Genomic DNA, 22,652 nt, shown 5'->3' with positions numbered 1-22,652 from the left:
GTGCTTCATGGCCACTTCGTCGTTCCCACCACCAATCTGAACTGCCACTCGGTAGTCTTCAAGCCAAGTTTCAGGCTTTGACTCACCAGTGAACTTGCTGACTCCTGTTGCCAACCTGAAATTGGGAGGGATAACTGCGGCTCTGATAGCCCTGCTGAAACATTCAGGGCCAGAAGCATGCACTCGACTGCTTGTGGGTACATCTCTGTCGAGTGAACCTCGATGGGCTCTGTTCCGGTCGACCAACCCTTGCACGATAATGGATCGCGCGTCGAAGCCTGGTTCTCTGGGGTCGACTGGAACCCTACGCCCTGTACTGTACTGACGCCTATCCTCTGGCTGCCGAGGAGCGTAAGACCCACCCCTCGGAGGGGAATAGGGCACTCGACGCCTGTCATCTCGGTCGAGTCTGTCGTCATATTGATCTCGCCGATTCCCGCGCCCTTCGTGCCGCGGAGGCGATCTGGGGCTGTGCGCCGACTGAACTGTATTCACAGTGACGGATCGACTGTGAATTCTGTTGCGCGACTGAGACACGGCTGAATTCTGATCTCCTGCTGCCCGGAGTAAATCCCTGATCTGCAGCAAACCTCTGCCAGCTTCCGACTGCGAAGGCTGGATGGACTCTGCTATACGGGTCGCAGCTGCTAAATTCTGAATTGGGGTTCGATATACCTGAGTCGGCGGGAAGAGTTGACGTCGACTGGTGTCGGGAACTCGTTGCCGCGCGCGCTCGTCGAGTGCTCGCTGAAGGTTCTCCAGTCGAGTGCGCTCGGCCAAATTGGCCAGACGCGCCTCCTCCAAGGCACGAGCCTCGGGGGTTTCTCCTGCGATGGGAATACGCAGGGGATCCTCGTTCCTGCGGCGAAGTTCCTCTCTTTGCAGAGAGTCGAGTGGCTCGGGCTGGTACTCTTCGTAGCCTCGTGTAGGGTCGCCGCCGTCACCTGCTCCACCACCACGGGCGAAGCCAGGAGGACTGTGGGGCCCGTCGACCATCAAGATTTCCGCCCCTGGATCACTGCTACCGCACTCGGATGCAGTCTCTACGGGGCCAGTCGACTGATCGAACAAGCCGTAGAGAGGTTCGTCGGGCTCGATTGGCGCAACTTGGGTGGTGGCCGATTGGCGAGCCACCGCGTGCCTCACCCTCGCTGAAGCCTCGACCGGCCTGAGCGCTTGCGCTGGCGGGAGACCGGGAGGGTGGACGATAAAGGAGCCGACCGATACTGGGTCGACGGTTGCCGCAGCAGAACGCCACGGACACATGCGTGAAAATGCGTCGCACCGCGGACGGGGAGCGCATCCACGTCGAGTGGAGCCTCCTGGAGCCATGCGGAGTCGTCGGCGATGAAGGCGAGAGTGCCGAGACGGATCTCTTGACCCTCGACCAAAACTCCAGCAGACACCATGATGAAAGTACTCGGAAGAATCGCAACTTCTCCACAAAATCGCTAAAACACCTGCCCCACGGTGGGCGCCAACTGTCGTGGTTCTAAGCCTGACAGTAGAGTGGGGGGTAGGTATTGAGAGGCAAGGTCCTAGCTATGGAGAGGTTGTAAGCACAAGGGATGTACGAGTTCAGGCCCTTCTCGGAGGAAGTAACAGCCCTACGTCTCGGAGCCCGGAGGCGGTCGAGTGGATTATGAGTATATGAGTTACAAGGTGCCGAACCCTTCTGCCTGTGGAGGGGGGTGGCTTATATAGAGTGCGCCAGGACCCCAGCCAGCCCACGTAGGAGAGGGTTTAAGGTGAGTTAAGTCTGGGGCGTTACTGGTAACGCCCCACATAAAGTGCCTTTACTATCATAAAGTCTACTTGATTACAGGCCGTTGCAGTGCAGAGTGCCTCTTGACCTTCTGGTGGTCGAGTGAGTCTTCGTGGTCGAGTCCTTCAAGTCAGTCGAGTGTGTCTCTCGTTGGTCGACTGGAAGGCGACTTCTTCTAAGGGTGTCCTTGGGTAAGGTACTTAGATCAGGTCCATGACCTTACCCTAGGTACATAACCCCATCACTAGTCAACTAGAGGCTTACTAGGGACATGTTGGTGTCTATTATTCACACATGTATTACGATTTCCGGATAACACAATTATAGCATGAATAAAGACAATTATCATGAACAAGGAAATATAATAATAATGCTTTTATTATTGCCTATAAGGCATATTTCCAACAAATGCATCGCATACCGGGCATGCGTTCAGATCCTTGTATGCACCGCGGTAGAGGATGCAGTCATTAGGGCATGCATGTATCTTCTCCACCTCCAATCCTAGAGGGCATACGACCTTCTTTGCTGCGTATGTACTGTCGGGCAATTCGTTATCCTTTGGAAGCTTCTTCTTCTTCAATATTTTCAGTAGCTTCTCAAATCCTTTGTCAGCCACAACATTCTCTGCCTTCCACTGCAGCAATTCCAGTACGGTACCGAGCTTTGTGTTGCCATCTTCGCAATTGGGGTATAACCCTTTTTTGTGATCCTCTAACATGCGATTGAACTTCAGCTTCTCCTTTTGACTAATGCATTGCGTTCTTGCATCGACAATGACCCGGCGGAGATCATCATCATTGGGCACATCATCTGGTTCCTCTTGATCTTCAGCAGCTTCACCCGTTGCAGCATCATTGGGCACATCGTCTGGTTCCTCTTAATCTTCACCAGCTCCCCCCGTTGCAGCATCACCATATTCAGGGGGCACATAGTTGTCATCGTAGTCTTCTTCTTCGCCGTCTTCCATCATAACCCCTATTTCTCCGTGCCTCGTCCAAACATTATAGTGTGGCATGAAACCCTTGTAAAGCAGGTGGGAGTGAAGGATTTTCCGGTTAGAGTAAGACCTCGTATTCCCACATTCAGTGCATGAACAACACATAAAACCATTCTGCTTGTTTGCCTCAGCCGCATCGAGAAACTCATGCACGCCCTTAATGTACTCGCGGGTGTGTCTGTCACCGTACATCCATTGCCGGTTCATCTGCGTGCATTATATATAATTAAGTGTCCAAATTAATAGAAGTTCATCATCACATTAAAACCAAAGTGCATACATAGTTCTCATCTAACAACATATAGCTCTCTAGAGCATCTAATTAATTAAACCATACATTGAAACTATGTAAAACATTTCAATGCGAAAACAAATGCGATCATAATCACAACCAAGGTAACAATTGATCCAATGGCATAATGATACCAAGCCTCGGTATGAATGGCATATTTTCTAATCTTTCTAATCTTCAAGCGCATTGCATCCATCTTGATCTTGTGATCATCGACGACATCCGCAACATGCAACTCCAATATCATCTTCTCCTCCTCAATTTTTTTTATTTTTTCCTTCAACAAATTGTTTTCTTCTTCAACTAAATTTAACCTCTCGACAATAGGATCGGTTGGCATTTCCGATTCACATACATCCTAGATAAATAAAATCTATGTCACGTTGGTCAGCATAATTTTCATAAACAATAAATGAACCAATAGTTATAAAGATAATATACATACCACATCCGAATCATAGACAGGACGAGGGCCGACGGGGGTGGATACCAAAACCATCGCACTATATAAGATGCAATAATAAATGTAAGAAAATGATACAAGTATCTATCTAAACATACAAGTAAGAATATGTTTCCTTTCAGAAAGAAGATAAGAACAAGAGGCTCACCACGGTGGTGTCGGTGATGAGATCGGCGCGGGTGATCGACGGCGGTGAAGACGGGGGCGGGGCGTGACGGACCGCTAAATCTAGACAAATCTCGAGGAAAATGGAGTTTGGAGGTCGAGCTTCGAGAGGAGAAAGCTTAAGTAGTGTGGCTCGGGCATTCCATCGAACACCTCATGTGCATAGGAGGTGAGCTAGAGCACCACAAAGCCCTCTCCCCCTCGGCCAGAAAAAACAGAGCACTGTGCTCTGCTCTTGCGCGAGGGGGTATATATAGGCACCTCATTGGTCCCGGTTGGTGACATGAGCCGGGACTAAAGGGGGGCCTTTGGTCCCGGTTCAAGCCACCAACCGGGACCAATGGTGGTGGGCCAGGAGCGAGGCCCATTGGTCCCAGCTCATGCCACCAACCGGGACCAAAAGGTCCAGATGAACCGGGACCAATGGCCCACGTGGCCCGGCCGGCCCCCTGGGCTCACGAACCGGGACCAATGCCCACATTGGTCCCGGTTCTAGACTGAACCAGGACTAATGGGCTGACCCGGCCTGGACCAAAGCCCTGTTTTCTACTAGATCCGCACCATGCACGTCCTCTTCCATGATGACGTCACCTCGATGAGGCCCATGTCATCGCATCTCTCGCCCTCAGCTCAGGCACCGGTGTCGAACACCTGAACAAGGCAACGACAACGTCTCCCGTCATGCCAGAATTTGGGAACAAGCCCTCGCTCCCGGTGAGGCCAAGGAACTCAGGTTTCTGCATGGTGTGCAGGACTGCAGGTCATACCGTGTCTCGGGGTTCACGGACAAGAAGCCGTCCGTGCCCACTATGTCGTTGGCCTCTCGCTTGTTGATCTGCAGGTAGAAGACGTGCATGACGATATCGCCCATGGACACTGAGCATTGATGATTGGCCACGTCATTGCTTAGTTATTGTCAAAATAACTGAAATGACCTGCAAAACCACTTTTTTTTGAAACGAGGCAAAAGATTTGCCATTTTCATTGATTAAGAAGAAGAGAATTGCCAGGTTAATTGATGGAAAACCGGGCTAAAACCGATACAACTCAACCCACATGACATGGGCACCACCGGCCAACCTGGCCACCGACATGGGACACAAAGCTGCAAAGAAGAAAGGCATTCGCCGAGGAGTCACAAGCGTCATCGTCATCACCGGTTGCCTCGAACGAGTGACTCCGACTTCACCATAAAGCTCCAACCTCGAAGCCAACCTGCAAACAACTGTATAGAAACCACGACGGCACATGACACCGGATGGCCACACGCGCAAGCAACTGACAGCTCCGATTTTGACGACAAGCCTCACCAGGGAAATATGCAAGACTTGCGCCGACCGTGCCCACAGAAGAGCACCTCAGACACGCCGGGAAGAACCGACTACCGAAGTCCACACCGCGACCCGAGCTCCTCTCAACGACATCATCGTTGCCAAACAGAAACCAGCGCCCCGCCTCAGCAAACCACGCGGCGAAGATGCCGCCATCCACGACGAAGATGCCGCAAACCACCAGTCTCCCAGTCGTAGCCGGCTCCGAGATGATGCCCCCAAGGAGGAGAAAGACGCGAAGACACCTTCATCATCCGACCTAGCGGATCTGAGGTTTCCCTCCAGAGTCAAAGCCGTGGGGAGGAGGAGCACACCTCCACGACGATGCTTCCAAGAAAGATCACGGCACCCGCGGGCGCCGCCGTCGCCGGCTCCGAATAAGACCGGAGCAAAGATTTCTCCTGAAGATGTGCCGACCTCCTACCACCACCGACCGCTGCCCACCAGCCACCACCTGCTGAGGCCGACCTCATTCAGGCCACAGGATCCCACGATCCACCGCAACATGACACGCACCACCCCCTGGCCGAAGCCGCCATCCACCACCGCAGCACACCGTGGCCACCACCACCGCAGCAACCCACACCGCATCGCGAAGCGCAGCACCCAGATCGATGCACCACACACCAGATCCAATCGGAGCTGCACAGGCGAAGCAGCAGAGCAGACGAGCAGGATCCCCCTCCGCAACACACCTCACACTCCAGAGAAGCATACCCGCCATGCACAGCCGGTCACCGCGCCCGACGCGCACCTGCAGCCACCGCGCCCGGCTGGTCTCCGCGCCACACGCGCACAGCCGGATCCGAGTCGTCGCCACGCGAGCGTGCGCCGTCCATGCCCTGGCCACATCAGGAGCTCGGACCGAGGCCGCCGTCCCGGCGCCCCACACCGTCCGCACCAACCGCCGCCCGCAGGATCCTAGATCGGATCGGGACCGCACGAGGCCGATGACCGTGACCGCGCGCACCGCGACGGCGCGCCCACCGCCGCGACCAGACGCCGTGCCACACGCCGGAGATCGCCTCCGCCGCGAGCAGCGACGCCGCCACGAGGCCAAGCGCCGGACAGCCGTGACCCGCACATGAGCGCCCCTCCTCCTGAGCGAGCAGCAGCTAGAGAGCGCCCCGCCGCCGCCGGCTCCGCGCAGGCTTTGCCTGCCGGAGGCCACCGGCGACGGCGAGGGGGAGAGGAGGCTGGCGTTGGGGAGGCCGCGGGAGGGGCGGTGGTCGCCGCACGTGCCGCCCCGGGGAGAGAGCGACGCGGGGGCCTCGTGGTGGCGCTTGGCCTCGTTGTTCTTTTTTTCCTTCAAGGCAAAGGAACTAGTTGCAAAACCACTTTTGATGTGGCATGAAACCACTTAGGGCTAGATTAACCTGGTTTTGACCTATTTAGGGTTGAAATCATACCAAATTCGAGTTGAGGGTGTTATGGCTCCGTTGGAGGGGATTTGAGGGTGAAAAGTATACTTCTTTCAAAAATAAACTCAAGGCCTATCTAGGCCAATTCCGACCTTCAAGCTAACCTGGCATTCGGCTCGCTCTAACGGGCCGGATTAGTAAACACCAGTTGCTCAAATGTCCTGACACGTAGGATTTGAGCACGGGAATCCCTATGTTTCACTTAGGGCGTGTTTGGTTACATTGCCGATTCAGCCTGGCCCGGCGAGCGTGGCTCTATTGAGCCGGTTTGAGGGGATGCAGGCCAAAAAAAACCCATATGCATATAGTTTGGTTGCCTGCATGCCCCTAGTTGCATGAGACAAACATTTTTGACCCAACGTTTGGTTGCCCGCATTGCATTAGGTGCACATATGACATGGTGTTTGGTTGCAACCTGCATAAGGTGTTGTCACCACTTCTAACTAGTGGTGACCTTACCACACACAATCTGAACATAGTGCCAGCTAGTTAAACAAATGAGAGTTCATCCTAACTACAATCAAATGACAGATCAAATTATTAAGAGCCATTGGCTAAATAGGAGATAGTTCATCGGTGTTGCTGCTTCATCTTCCTCTTCTGCTTCTGCTGCTACTGCTGCTTCTTCTTCCTCTTCTTCTATGCTTCTGCTGCTTCTGTTTCTTCTTCCTCTTCTTCAAATCATGCACTGACCTCTGTTAAGCCACATTGCCTTTTCCCACTCCAACCTTTTGTTCTTCCAACCTTCATTGTCAAATGCCTCCACACCATGGTGTAAGTGCATCTAGTGCCCCTTAGTGATTTTGGTGTATTGAAGACTTATAGGTTAAGGGACTAATGCGTTTGTGAGTGTACACAGGTCTATAAGTCTATGAGGAGTTTGATTTTTATAGAGAAAGTCGACCCCTGAAAATGAAGTTCTTCGACTGAATACTTTGAATTTCTGAAGACTGTCTGAAGACTCTGATAGTGAAGAAATTGGTGTGACCTTGAAGACTTGGTATTCATTTGAGGAACATGAAGCGTGAAGACTTTTGTTTTTGTAGTTTCATTTTCTCTTTCTTGAGTCTTAGGAAACACCGTACTGTTAAAGGGGGTCGAGGAAATACTAAGGAAAAATTTCCATGTGATGCTCAACTCAAAATCCTACACCTACCAATCCCTTCGAGTGAAGCCATTGGAAATCTCATACAGTTTAGTCATATTCTTCAGTGACAGAGACGAAGTTCTTCTGGTCTCTGAGGAATTTGTTCTGACTGAGGAGTTAGGAATTTGCCAGTGCGGATTGCCTACATAGTGAGGAACATGATAGCCCTGAGGATTTTGCAACTCAAAATTCCGACCGTTGTTGTGCTATGCGCCAGCTGTCCCAAAATATATACCCACCTAACGGTCATATCATTGAAGGGCATTTATGTCTTATCATGTCGGGCTGCTCCCTAGGTTATAAATAGCCGCCCCCTACAACCATTAGCTGGTTGGATGCTCCGAGAGAAACTGACACTTGTCATTTGAGAGCATCCCATCCTCCGAGGACTTTGAGCGAAAATCATCAAGTGAGGAAAACCCAAACCCAACACCTACAAACCCCAAGTGATTGAGCATCACTGAAGATATTGATCCTGTGTGGATCCGACGCTTGTTACCTTTGAAGACTGTGCTTCTTCCAGACGGTTAGGCCTTAGGCGTCAAGGTCTAGAGCATCCAAGAAGAATTATGGATCACCGAGTGACTAAGTTTGTGAAGGTTCGGAAGTCACCTGAAGACTTACCAGGAGTGATTGGGCGAGGTCTGTGTGACCTTAGCTCAAGGAGAATACGGTGAGGACTGTGTGTCCGGGACTGTGTGTCCTCAGGTTTAAATACCTAGTCGCTCCAACCAGATGTACAACTGAGACAACAGTTGGAACTGGTCTACCAAATCATTGTCTTCACCAAGCTCACTGGTTCTATTTCCTCAACTCCTTCATTTCCTCATAACTATGTTGAGTGCTTGTTCATATATGTGTTTGAAGACTTGGACTGAAGACTTTCTCAAATTCCTCAGTTCAATTTCTTCAGTCTGTTTGTCTTCATCCTATGTTATCATGTGCTTACGCTTTCTGTACTCTATGCTTGTCTTCATTTCATCATGATGACCATGTTTGTGTTCTGTTATGTTTACTTTTGAGTACTTATTCCACTGATAGTAATTCTTCGCTAAGGAATTTCCTCACCTGCAAATTCCTCAGTGAAGAATTCATAAAAATCGCCTATTCACCCCCCTCTAGTCGATATAACGCATTTTCACATGGCCAGAGCTAACAACATCGTCAGGCTCGACCTCTTCCTCGTCAGGCACGCGTTCATCAAAGCCCCACTGGAGGATCCAGTTATGCAGAATGCAACAAGCAAGAACTAGCTTAACCTGAGTGGGGTATGGGTGGAATGGCTTCTGATCGAGGATCTTAAACCTATTCTTTAGAGCTCCAAATGCCCTCTCAACAGTTACTCTAAGGCTGGAGTGTCTGAGATTAAGCAGCTCGTGTGCAGTCCTAGGAAAGTTCCTACCAGAGAACTCGTTGAGATGGTACCTTGTTTTCCTAAAGGGTGGAAGAACACCCGACCGACATGCATAACCACCATCTCCAAGGTAGAACTTGCCGTCGGGGATGTTGATCCCATCAGGTCGACTCATGCTGTGAGTGAGAATGTTTGCATCATGCGCTGACCCCTCCCAGCCAGCCAGCACATATGTGAACCTCAGATCAAAGTCAACAGTAGCAAGCGCATTCTGGCTTGTGTAGTGCTTCCCCCTGTATGCTGCAGACTGTGACCTAGGAACTCTGGCAGTGACATGAGTACCATCAATTGCCCCAATGCAGTCCTGAAAATGGCATCACTAGCCTGTGTTAGTGCTGAACTTGCACAATACAAGCATATCAAGCAATGATAAGTGTATATTGTCAATGCTCACCTTGAAGTATGGATACCATCTTGGGCTTCTGCGAATCTTGGGCGGAGTCTGGCCAAATGGTCTCCTGATCATCTCTCCTCTAAGCTCCCCAACAGCAAAAAGCACCTACTTGAAGTACCTAGAGATGGTCTTCATTGACCTCTTGAACGTGTTGTGAATGACCCTTAACCTCTGGTTATGGCCAACAACATGGAGGAACATGGTCACTTTCTCTTCGACACTGGTGTTGATGCTATCTTGTAACAGGCCCCTCCTCCTGAAGGTCTCGACAAGCCTGGCAAATGGTGCTCTTTTCATTCTAAGCATCCACAGAGCCTCGACGTCATCGCAGTTGTAGATGTAGTTTAGATTTTGGATCCTCTCCTGTTCCCGGGGAAACAATGGACCATAGCGGATCAATGGTCTCCCAGCACGACGAACAACTCTCTGGTGCATGAACATTACCCATGCCCGAATCACACTAATTAGTGCTGCCTGGTTTATCAGCCTCATCCGTGCGTCCATAACCTAGTCGACATCGATGGTTCGTTCAGTGGCAAATCGATCCTACACCTAGCTTAAAGGCCTAACCACTGAGCTAACAAAGGGGGAGGGGGTGCTGCTTACCGGCATCGAAGACGAGGATGGTGTAGGGGGAGCCATGGCACAGAGTAGGTCGACCAGACGCTGGCCAACAGCAAGGGGAGCACCAGATCAGCCACAAACACCGCCGCCTCTTCTGCCGCCACCTATAGCGCAGATCTGAAATCGCAGCCGCCGCCGGTGGTGAGGCAGTGGAGAAGAAAGGGGGCAGTGGCTATGGGTGAGCGAGTGAAAGGGGGGGTGAGGCGAATTTGGCGCCGGGACAGCGCGCCAGATTTCCATCTCCCGCCACCCCTCCTCGCCCGCGCCTCGCTCCCGCCCAGCGACCTCGCACCGCACTCAGCCTGGCTCGCGAGAAACTGCCGATCCGAAGGTTTCCAGCGAGCCAGGCTCTGGGCTGCTTTGAGAAGCGTGCGATGCAGGCCCAACAGTAAAATCTGGCAACCAAACAGGCCTCTCCCTTCCCGCTCGGGCCGGGTTGGGCTCGGTGCGGGCAACCGAACACACACTTAGTGCAACACAGTCATTGAATTGCACAGGGGAACGACCCTAGAGACAAGAGGTGGGATTTCCCATACTGAGCATAATACACTGTGTGAGCCAATTAGTTTTGTAAACCTTCTAGAAGGTTTGTTGAATCAGTTTTTTCATTGTTTCTCCTATTTTTATTTTTGGTTTTTATTTGCTTTTATTAATTTCTTCACTTTTTAAAAATTTAACAAATTCAAAGAAATATCTCAGTTTTGAAAAATTGTTTGTGTTTTCCCAAGAAATCACAAATTTGATTTTTTTTAAAAATTGAAAAATCTTTTGTATTTCAAAATATGTTCTTCTTGTATAGAAGGATGTTTGCAATTTTATATAAAAAAATTGTTTACATTTTTTCAAATTCTTGACATTTTACAAAAATGTTCACATTTTCACAAAATGTTAAAAGTATTTTTTCGCTTTTTCCAAAAACGTTCGCAATTTTCAAAAATATTAGAAAATTTTATTTTTTTAAAAAGTTGCTATTTAAAAAAAACCATATTTTCAAAAACTGTGCAAACATTTTCAAAAAAGTCATACTTCTCAACATTAATTTCCCCATATTTTTTAGAAAAACCAAATGAAAAGTACTAAAAACCTGACCACAAACACGGCAATGTACGACCCACGGCGAGCCCTACCACGGGTAGCGAGCAAGGGCAGCGCGTATTGCGCCGGCCTAGTAGCCGCCGCTCGCCTGCTAACATCATGTTACTTTTTCTTTTTTGTTTTTATTCCATTTTTATTCATTTTATTCTCCTTTTGCTTTATTTTCCACTTTGTTAATATTCAAAAATATTCTCTCTATATATAGTGGCGGCGACATTTAAGGAGAAACCCTAGCAGATGGAGGTACCGGGGTCAAAGGGAGGGGAAGAGAAGGGATGACCTAGGTGGCGGGAAGCTTGGCTGGCCGGGGTTGGGCGCACCCATGATCTGGGAAGCTCTCCCCTTTGGGAGAGGGGGATTTGGACTTGGAAAAGATGCCTGAAATTTCACGCACTTTCTCGTTGCATGTCATGTCTCACTTTCGCTGATAAGTGGACCCAATGTGTGCAGAACTAAATAAATGGCGCGGGGAAGCCAAACATATGCCCCGCTGGCTACCAACCTTAGTTGAATTTGTTCCAAATTCTTTTTTGGCCAGAAAATTATATTTCCCTAATCCCTAGGGTATCCTATTCATGCCTTTTCTTTCCCTCGAGGAGGCCAATGAGCTCTAGGTAAAGACCTTGGCCCTAGGTAAAATAATGGTTTTTAGTAGTGTAAATGTGTTTGGTTATGCTACATTTCCTAATGTTGTTGTATAATCAACGCAATGATCACTCTGGTCGCAAGTTACAGATAACCCACAAGTATAGGGGATCACAACAGTTTTCGAGGGTAGAGTATTCAACCCAAATTTATAGATTCGACACAAGGGGAGCCAAAGAATATTTGAAGGTATTAGAAGCTGAGTTTCCAATTCAACCACACCTGGAGATTAATTATCTACAGCAAGGAATTAGTAGCACAATAATATGATAGTTTTGATAGTAGTAGCAGCAGCAATAGTAACAGTAACAGTGATAGTAGTACTTTTGTAGCAAGTGTACAATGATGATAGCAGTAGTAACTTAGCAGAAATAATATGGAAAAGTTCGTAGGCATTGGATCGGTAACTTGTTGGATGATATTCATCATGAGACAGTTATAACCTAGGGCGATACGACACTAGCTCCATTTCATCGATATAATGTAGACATGTATTCCGTAAATAATCATACGTGCTTTATTAAAAGAACTTGCATGACATCTTTTGTCCTACGCTCCCATGGCAGCGGGGCCCATATTGAAAACTAAGGGATATTAAGGCATCCTTTTAATAGAGAACTGGAACGGAACAAAGCGTTAACACATAGTGAATACATGAACTCCTCAAAGTACGGTCATCACAAGGAGTGGGCCCGGATGTTCTCACTCCGGGGTTGCCGGATCATAACACGTAGTAGGTGACTATAACTTGCAAGGTCGGATCTAGAACATGGATATAATGATGATAACATAAACGGTTCAGATTTGAAATCATGGCACCCGAGCCCAAAGTAAGAAGCATTAAGCATGGCAAAGTCATAGCAACATCAATCTAAGAACATAGTGGATACTAGGGATCAAGCCCTAACAAAACTAACTCGATTACATGATGAAACTTATCCAACTCCTCACCGACCAGTGAGCCTACGAAGGAATTACTCACTCCCGGTGGGGAGCATCATGGAATTGGCGATGGAGAAGAGTTGGTAATGACAAAGAGCAAAGACCCCCCTCTCCGAAGCCCCAAACAGACTCCAGATCTGCCCTCCCGAGGAAGAACTGGGCTTGGCGGCGGCTCCGTCTCATGGATCGCGGTAATTCTTTCTCCCTCATTTTTTCTCCGAAAATAGGAAATTATAGTGTAAGGGTTGAGGTCTGCGGGGCCATCAGGTGGGTACAACCCACCTGGGCGCGCTAGGAGAGGGGACGCGCCCTGTTGGGTTGTGCCCACCCAAGGCCCCCTCTCCAGTAGGTCTTGGCTCCAGAAATTCTTATTATTGATATAAAAAATCCTCGCAAAGTTTCGTTCCATTCCGAGAACTTTTATTTCTGCACAAAAACAACACCATGGTAGTTCTGCTGAAAACAACTTCAGTTCAGGGTTAGTTTCATTCAAATCATGCAAATTAGAGTTCAAAACAAGAGGAAAAGCGTGAGAAAAATTAGATACGTTGGAGACGTATCAACTCCCCCAAGCTTAAACATTTGCTTGTCCTCAAGCAATTCAGTTGATAAACTGAAAGTGAGAAAGAAAATTTGTTACGAACTATTTTGCTCTTGTTGCATAAATAAGCTTAAACAACACCTAGGTTTTCAGCCAATATTATAACTAACCATGTCAACAACAACTCTTAAAGATTATAATGACTCATATCAATGACATAATCAGCTAGCGAGCAATAATAGATATCTTAAATGGCAACACGTTGTCAAAACAACCATGATATAATATGACAATAATGGTATATCGCTAGCCCTTTCTAAGACCGCAAAACATAAATGCAGAGCACCTCCAAAGTTCAAGTAGCGACTAAACATTGTAATTCATGGTAGAAAAGATCCAGTCATGATGCACCCAACATTAGCTACACACAATGCATAAATCATGACCGCTGTTCTCTACTCAGTTTTTGGCGCTTGTTTTAGAAGGTGGTGACACAACATAAAAGTAAATAGAGAGTCCCTTCACAGAGGGAAGTAGTGATTTGCAGAGGTGCCAGAGCTCAATTTTTAAAACAGAGATAAATGATATTTGGAGACATGCACCCTGCTCATTTACTTCACGACCATCAGTTATCAACATCTTCCATGCTAAGCACGCTAGTGGCGGTTTCCAAGCGATAAAAGTAAAGGTTTACTCCCCCTCCACCAACAATCACACTCCACGTCTTGTCTGAAACAATGGATGCCGTCCAGACCAACAATAGTCCCGGGGGAGTTTTGTTTAATTATTTGCATTTTTGAGTTCGGGACTGGGAATCCTTATTACCGCCCATTTTCTCGTGCGATGGTGAGTGAATAAACACTTGACCTGAGAATAACCCGCTTAGCATGGAAGATATCGACCACCTCCTATCGTTCCATGAACGATCCAGGCACACAAAAAGGATAATTTTTTAGAAGTTTTTAGAGGTGGCACATGCAAATTTACTTAGGACGGTAGGGAGTACCGCATATAAGTAGGTATGGTGGACTCATCTGGAATAACTTTGGGTTCAAGGATTTTGATGTACAAGCAGAATCTCCACTTAGTACAGGCGAAGGCTAGCAATTTAGATTGAGAAGCGGCCAGCTAGAGAGCAACAACGATCATAACCATGCATTAGGCGTAAGTAACATTGGACACTAGCATGAGTAGGATATGAACACCATGAACATAAACATTATACAGGCTATGTTGGTTCTGATTCAACTACATGCATGAACATGTACCAAGTCAAGCCACTTGAACATGCAGAGGAGGATACCATTTCATCATACTACATCTCACAATCATCTTAATGCTATGTTGATATCCAAGATAAATCATTATTAACTCCCAGCTACTTATGCATGGCATGAGAAACTATAATCTCCAATTTGTTGGGGAACGTAGCAGAAATTTAAAATTTTCTACGCATCACCAAGATCAATCTATGGAGTCATCTAGCAACGAGAGAGAGAGGGAGTGCATCTTCATACACTTGAAGATCGCTAATCGGAAGCGTTCAAGAGAACGGGGTTGATGGAGTCGTACTCGTCGTGATCCAAATCACCGATGATCCTAGCGCCGAACGGACGGCACCTCTGCGTTCAACACACGTACGGAGCGGAGACGTCTCCTCCTTCTTGATCCAGCAAGGGGGGAGGAGAAGTTGATGGAGTTCCAGCAGCACGACGGCGTGGTGGTGGAAGTAGCGGGATCCCGGCAGGGCTTCGCCAAGCACAAACGGGGAGGAAGAGGTGTCACGGGAGGGAGGGAGGCGCCTGGGCTTCAGGTGTGGCTGCCCTACCTCCCCTCAACTATATATAAGGGCCTGGGGGGGGCTCCGACCCCTTGTAGATCCCATCTAGGGAGGGGGGCGGCAGCCCTAGGGGTGGCTTGGCCTCCAAGCCAAGTGGAGGCGCCCCCACCCCTTAGGGTTTCCAACCCTAGGCGCATGGGAGGCCCAAGGGGGGTGCACCAGCCCACCAGGGCCTGGTTCCCACGCCCCTTCAGCCCATGGGGCCCTCCGGGATAGGTGGCCCCACCCGGTGGACCCCCGGGACCCTTCCGGTGGTCCCTGTACAATACCGATGACTCCCGAAACTCTCTCGATGGCCGAAACTGGACTTCCTATATATAAATCTTTACCTCCGGACCATTCCGGAACTCCTCGTGACGTCCGAGATCTCATCCGGGACTCCAAACAACTTTCGGTTAACCGCATACTAATATCTCTACAACTCTAGCGTCACCGGACCTTAAGTGTGTAGACCCTACGGGTTCGGGAGATATGTAGACATGACCAAGACAACTCTCCGGTCAATAAACAACAGCGGGATCTGGATACCCATGTTGGCTCCCACATGCTCCACGATGATCTCATCGGATGAACTATGATGTCAAGGATTCAATCAATCCCGTATACAATTCCCTTTGTCTATCGGTATGATACTTGCCCGAGATTCGATCGTCGGTATCCCGATACCTCGTTCAATCTCGTTACCGGCAAGTCTCTTTACTCATTCCGTAATACATCATCCCGTGATCAACTCCTTGGTCACATTGTGCACATTATGATGATGTCCTACCGAGTGGGCCCAGAGATACCTTTCCGTTACACGGAGTGACAAATCCCAATCTCGATTCGTGCCAACCCAACAGACACTTTCGGAGATACCCATAGTGCACCTTTATAGCCACCCAGTTACGTTGTGACGTTTGGTACACCCAAAGCATTCCTATGGTATCCCGGAGTTGCACAATCTCATGGTCTAAGGAAATGATACTTGACATTAGAAAAGCTTTAGCATATGAACTATACGATCTTGTGCTAGGCTTAGGATTGGGTCTTGTCCATCACATCATTCTCCTAATGATGTGACCCTGTTATCAATGACATCCAATGTCCATGGTCAGGAAACCATGACCATCTATTGATCAACGATCTAGTCAACTAGAGGCTTACTAGGGACATGTTGTGGTCTATGTATCCACACATGTATTACGATTTCCGGTTAATACAATTATAGCATGAACAATAGACAATTATCATGAACAAGGAAATACAATAATAACCATTTTATTATTGCCTCTAGGGCATATTTCCAATAGTCTCCAACTTGCACTAGAGTCAATAATCTAGTTCACATCACTATGTGATTGCAATGAATCCAACACCCATGGGGTTTGTTCATATCTTGCTTGTGAGAGAGGTTTATTAGTTAATGAGTCTGAAACTTTCAGATCCATGTGTGCTTTACAGATCTCTATGTAATCTTGTAGATGCAGCTACCACGCGCTACTTGGAGCTATTCCACTATACGAATCTGGTTTACTACTCAGAGTCATCCGGATTAGTGTCAAAGTTTGCATCGACGTAACCCTTTACGACGAACTCTTTTACCACCTCCATAATTGAGAAAATTCCTTAGTCCACTAGTTACTAAGGATAAGTTCGACCGTTCTCGTGTGATCCATTCCTGGATTACTCTTGTACCCCTTGACTGACTCATGGCAAGGCACACTTCAGGTGCGGTACACAGCATAGCATACTGTAGAGCCTACGTCTAAAGCATAGGGGACGACCTTCGTCCTTTCTCTCTCTTCTGCCATGGTTAGGTCTTGAGTCTTACTCAACATTCACACCTTGTAACACAGCTAAGAACTTCTTCTTTGCTGATCTATTTTGAACTCCTTCAAAATCTTGTCACGGTACGTATTCATTTGAAAGTACTATTAAGCGTTTTGATCTATCCTTATAGATCTTGATGCTCAATGTTCAAGTAGCTTAATCCGGGTTTTCCATTGAAAACACTTTTCAAATAACCCTGTATGCTTTCCAGAAATTCTACATCATTTCTGATCAACAATATGTTAACAACATATACTCATCAAAAATTCTATAGTGCTCCCACTCACTTCTTTGGAAATACAAGTTTCTCATAAACTTTGTATAAACCCAAAATCTTTGATCATCTCATCAAAGCGTACATTCCAACTCTGAGATGCTTATTTCAGTCCTTGTAAGGATTGCTGGAGCTTTGCATACTTGTCAGCATCTTTCAGGATTGACAAAACCCTCTGGTTGTATTACATACAACCTTTCCTCAAGAAAAATGTCGAGGAAACAATGTTTTGACATCCTATCTGCAAGATTTCATAAATAATGCAGTAACTGCTAACATAATTCCAACAGACTCTTAGCATCGATACGAGTGAGAAAGTCTCATCGTAGTCAACTCCACTTGAACATGCAGAGGAGGATACCATTTCATCATACTACATCTCACAATCATCTTAATGCTATGTTGATATCCAAGATAAATCATTATTAACTCCCAGCTACTTATGCATGGCATGAGAAACTATAATCTCCAATTTGTTGGGGAACGTAGCAGAAATTTAAAATTTTCTACGCATCACCAAGATCAATCTATGGAGTCATCTAGCAACGAGAGAGAGAGGGAGTGCATCTTCATACCCTTGAAGATCGCTAATCGGAAGCGTTCAAGAGAACGGGGTTGATGGAGTCGTACTCGTCGTGATCCAAATCACCGATGATCCTAGCGCCGAACGGACGGCACCTCTGCGTTCAACACACGTACGGAGCGGAGACGTCTCCTCCTTCTTGATCCAGCAAGGGGGGAGGAGAAGTTGATGGAGTTCCAGCAGCACGACGGCGTGGTGGTGGAAGTAGCGGGATCCCGGCAGGGCTTCGCCAAGCACAAACGGGGAGGAAGAGGTGTCACGGGAGGGAGGGAGGCGCCTGGGCTTCAGGTGTGGCTGCCCTACCTCCCCTCAACTATATATAAGGGCCTGGGGGGGGGGCTCCGACCCCTTGTAGATCCCATCTAGGGAGGGGGGCGGCAGCCCTAGGGGTGGCTTGGCCTCCAAGCCAAGTGGAGGCGCCCCCACCCCTTAGGGTTTCCAACCCTAGGCGCATGGGAGGCCCAAGGGGGGTGCACCAGCCCACCAGGGCCTGGTTCCCACGCCCCTTCAGCCCATGGGGCCCTCCGGGATAGGTGGCCCCACCCGGTGGACCCCCAGGACCCTTCCGGTGGTCCCTGTACAATACCGATGACTCCCGAAACTCTCTCGATGGCCGAAACTGGACTTCCTATATATAAATCTTTACCTCCGGACCATTCCGGAACTCCTTGTGACGTCCGGGATCTCATTCGGGACTCCGAACAACTTTCGGTTAACCGCATACTAATATCTCTACAACTCTAGCGTCACCGGACCTTAAGTGTGTAGACCCTACGGGTTCGGGAGATATGTAGACATGACCGAGACAACTCTCCGGTCAATAAACAACAGCGGGATCTGGATACCCATGTTGGCTCCCACATGCTCCACGATGATCTCATCGGATGAACTACGATGTCAAGGATTCAATCAATCCCGTATACAATTCCCTTTGTCTATCGGTATGATACTTGCCCGAGATTCGATCGTCGGTATCCCGATACCTCGTTCAATCTCGTTACCGGCAAGTCTCTTTACTCATTCCGTAATACATCATCCCGTGATCAACTCCTTGGTCACATTGTGCACATTATGATGATGTCCTACCGAGTGGGCCCAGAGATACCTTTCCGTTACACGGAGTGACAAATCCCAATCTCGATTCGTGCCAACCCAACAGACACTTTCGGAGATACCCATAGTGCACCTTTATAGCCACCCAGTTACGTTGTGACGTTTGGTACACCCAAAGCATTCCTATGGTATCCCGGAGTTGCACAATCTCATGGTCTAAGGAAATGATACTTGACATTAGAAAAGCTTTAGCATATGAACTATACGATCTTGTGCTAGGCTTAGGATTGGGTCTTGTCCATCACATCATTCTCCTAATGATGTGACCCTGTTATCAATGACATCCAATGTCCATGGTCAGGAAACCATGACCATCTATTGATCAACGAGCTAGTCAACTAGAGGCTTACTAGGGACATGTTGTGGTCTATGTATCCACACATGTATTACGATTTCCGGTTAATACAATTATAGCATGAACAATAGACAATTATCATGAACAAGGAAATACAATAATAACCATTTTATTATTGCCTCTAGGGCATATTTCCAATAGTCTCCAACTTGCACTAGAGTCAATAATCTAGTTCACATCACTATGTGATTGCAATGAATCCAACACCCATGGGGTTTGTTCATATCTTGCTTGTGAGAGAGGTTTATTAGTTAATGAGTCTGAAACTTTCAGATCCATGTGTGCTTTACAGATCTCTATGTAATCTTGTAGATGCAGCTACCACGCGCTACTTGGAGCTATTCCACTATACGAATCTGGTTTACTACTCAGAGTCATCCGGATTAGTGTCAAAGTTTGCATCGACGTAACCCTTTACGACGAACTCTTTTACCACCTCCATAATTGAGAAAATTCCTTAGTCCACTAGTTACTAAGGATAAGTTCGACCGTTCTCGTGTGATCCATTCCTGGATTACTCTTGTACCCCTTGACTGACTCATGGCAAGGCACACTTCAGGTGCGGTACACAGCATAGCATACTGTAGAGCCTACGTCTAAAGCATAGGGGACGACCTTCATCCTTTCTCTCTCTTCTGCCATGGTTAGGTCTTGAGTCTTACTCAACATTCACACCTTGTAACACAGCTAAGAACTTCTTCTTTGCTGATCTATTTTGAACTCCTTCAAAATCTTGTCACGGTACGTATTCATTTGAAAGTACTATTAAGCGTTTTGATCTATCCTTATAGATCTTGATGCTCAATGTTCAAGTAGCTTAATCCGGGTTTTCCATTGAAAACACTTTTCAAATAACCCTGTATGCTTTCCAGAAATTCTACATCATTTCTGATCAACAATATGTTAACAACATATACTCATCAAAAATTCTATAGTGCTCCCACTCACTTCTTTGGAAATACAAGTTTCTCATAAACTTTGTATAAACCCAAAATCTTTGATCATCTCATCAAAGCGTACATTCCAACTCTGAGATGCTTATTTCAGTCCTTGTAAGGATTGCTGGAGCTTTGCATACTTGTCAGCATCTTTCAGGATTGACAAAACCCTCTGGTTGTATTACATACAACCTTTCCTCAAGAAAAATGTCGAGGAAACAATGTTTTGACATCCTATCTGCAAGATTTCATAAATAATGCAGTAACTGCTAACATAATTCCAACAGACTCTTAGCATCGATACGAGTGAGAAAGTCTCATCGTAGTCAACTCCTTTGAACTTGTCGGAAAACATCTTAACGACAAGTCGAGCTTTCTTAATGGTGACACTTACCATCATTGTCCGTCTTCCTTTTAAAATCCATCTGCACCCAATAGCCTTACGACCATCAAGTAGTTCTTCCAAAGTCTATACTTTGTTTTTTGTTTATACATGGATCCTTTCTCGGATTTTATGGCCTCGAGCCATTCATCGGAATCCGGGCCCACCATCGCTTCTCCATAGCTCGTAGGTTCATTGTTGTCTAGCAAAATGACTTCCAAGACAGGATTACGTACCACTCTGAAGTAGTACACATCCTTGTCGACCTATGAGGTTTGGTAGTGACTTGATCCGAAGTTTTATGATCACTATCATAAGCTTCCATTTCAATTGGTGTAGGTGCCACAGGAACAACTTCCTGTGCCCTACTACACACTAGTTGAAGTGATGGTTCAACAACCTCATCAAGTCTCCACCATCCTCCCACTCAATTCTTTCGAGAGAAACTTTTCCTCGAGAAAGGACCCGTTTCTAGAAACAATCACTTTTGCTTCCGGATCTGAAATAGGAGGTATACCCAACTATTTTTGGGTATTCTATGAAGATGCATTTATCCGCTTTGGGTTCGAGCTTATCAGCCTGAAACTTTTTCACATAAGCATTGCAACCCCAAACTTTTAAGAAACGACAGCTTAGGTTTCTCTAAACCATAGTTCATACGGTGTCGTCTCAATGGAATTGTGTGGTGCCCTATTTAAAGTGAATGCGGTTGTCTCTAATGCCTAACCCATAAACAATAGTGGTAATTCGATAAGAGACATCATGGTATGCACCATATCTAATAGGGTGCAGTTATGATGTTCGGACACACCATCACACTATGGTGGTCCAGGCGGTATTAGTTGTGAAACAATTTCCACAATGTCTTAATTGTGTGCCAAACTCGTAACTCAGATATTCATCTCTATGATCATATCATAGACATTCTATCATCTTGTCACGACGATCTTCACTCTGAAATTATTTCAATAATTCAGACTTGTGTTTCATCAAGTAAATATACTCAGCATCTACTCAAATCATCTGTGAAGTAAGAACATAACGATATCCACTGCGTGCCTCAACACTCATTGGACTGCACACATCAAAATGTATTACTTCCAACAAGTTGCTTTCTTGTTCCATCTTACTGAAAATGAGGTCTTTCAGTCATCTTGCCCATGTGGTATGATTTGCATGTCTCAAGTGATTCAAAATCAAGTGAGTCCAAATGATCCATCTGTATGGAGTTTCTTCATGCATATCTACCAATAGACATGGTTCGCATGTCTCAATCTTTTCAAAACGAGTGAGTCCAAAGATCCATCAACATGGAGCTTATTCATGCATTTTATACCAATATGACTCAAATGGCAGTGCCACAAGTATGTGGTACTATCATTACTATCTTATATCTTTTAGCATGAACATGCGTATCACTACGATCGAGATTCAATGAACCATTCATTTTAGGTGCAAGACCATTGTAGGTATTATTCAAATAAACAGAGTAACCATTATTCTCCTTAAATGAATAACCGTATTGCGATAAACATAATCCAATCATGTCTATGCTCAACGCAAACACCAAATAACAATTATTTAGGTTGAACACCAATCTCGATGGTAGAGGGAGCATGCGATGATTGATCACATCAACCTTGGAAACACTTCCAACACATATCGTCATCTCACCTCCAGCTAGTCTTCGTTTATTCCGCAGCCTTTTATTTCGAGTTACTAACACTTAGCAACTGAACCGGTATTTTAATACCCTGGTGCTACTAGGAGTACTTGTAAAGTACACATTAATATAACATATATCCAAAATACTTCTGTCGACCTCGCCAGCCTTCTCATTTACCAAGTATCTAGGGTAGTTCTGCTTCAGTGACCGTTCCCCTCATTATAGAAGCACTTAGTCTCGGGTTTGGTTCAACCTTGGGTTTCTTCACTAGAGCAGCAACTGATTTGCCGTCTCATGAAGTATCCCTTCTTTCCCTTGCCCTTCTTGAAACTAGTGGTTTTACTAACCATCAACAATTGATGCTCCTACTTGATTTCTACTTTCATGGTGTCAAACATCGCGAATTGCTCAAGGATCATCATGTCTATCCCTGATATGTTATAGTTCATC

The 22,652-nt window shown here is 46.9% G+C and overlaps 1 pseudogene; it reads right to left on the bottom strand.

The window, feature by feature from the left end:
* Positions 1 to 5,485: 5,485 nt before the first annotated feature.
* On the bottom strand, positions 5,486 to 9,896 carry LOC119271854 (annotated as a pseudogene).
* Positions 9,897 to 22,652: the final 12,756 nt, after the last annotated feature.

This window comes from Triticum dicoccoides, chromosome 3A (genome assembly GCF_002162155.2).
Source record: "Triticum dicoccoides isolate Atlit2015 ecotype Zavitan chromosome 3A, WEW_v2.0, whole genome shotgun sequence".
Classification (NCBI taxonomy): Eukaryota; Viridiplantae; Streptophyta; class Magnoliopsida; order Poales; family Poaceae; genus Triticum; species Triticum dicoccoides.
The sequence above is the reverse complement of the archived record's forward strand: the minus strand, read 5'-3'. Positions and strand labels throughout refer to the sequence as shown.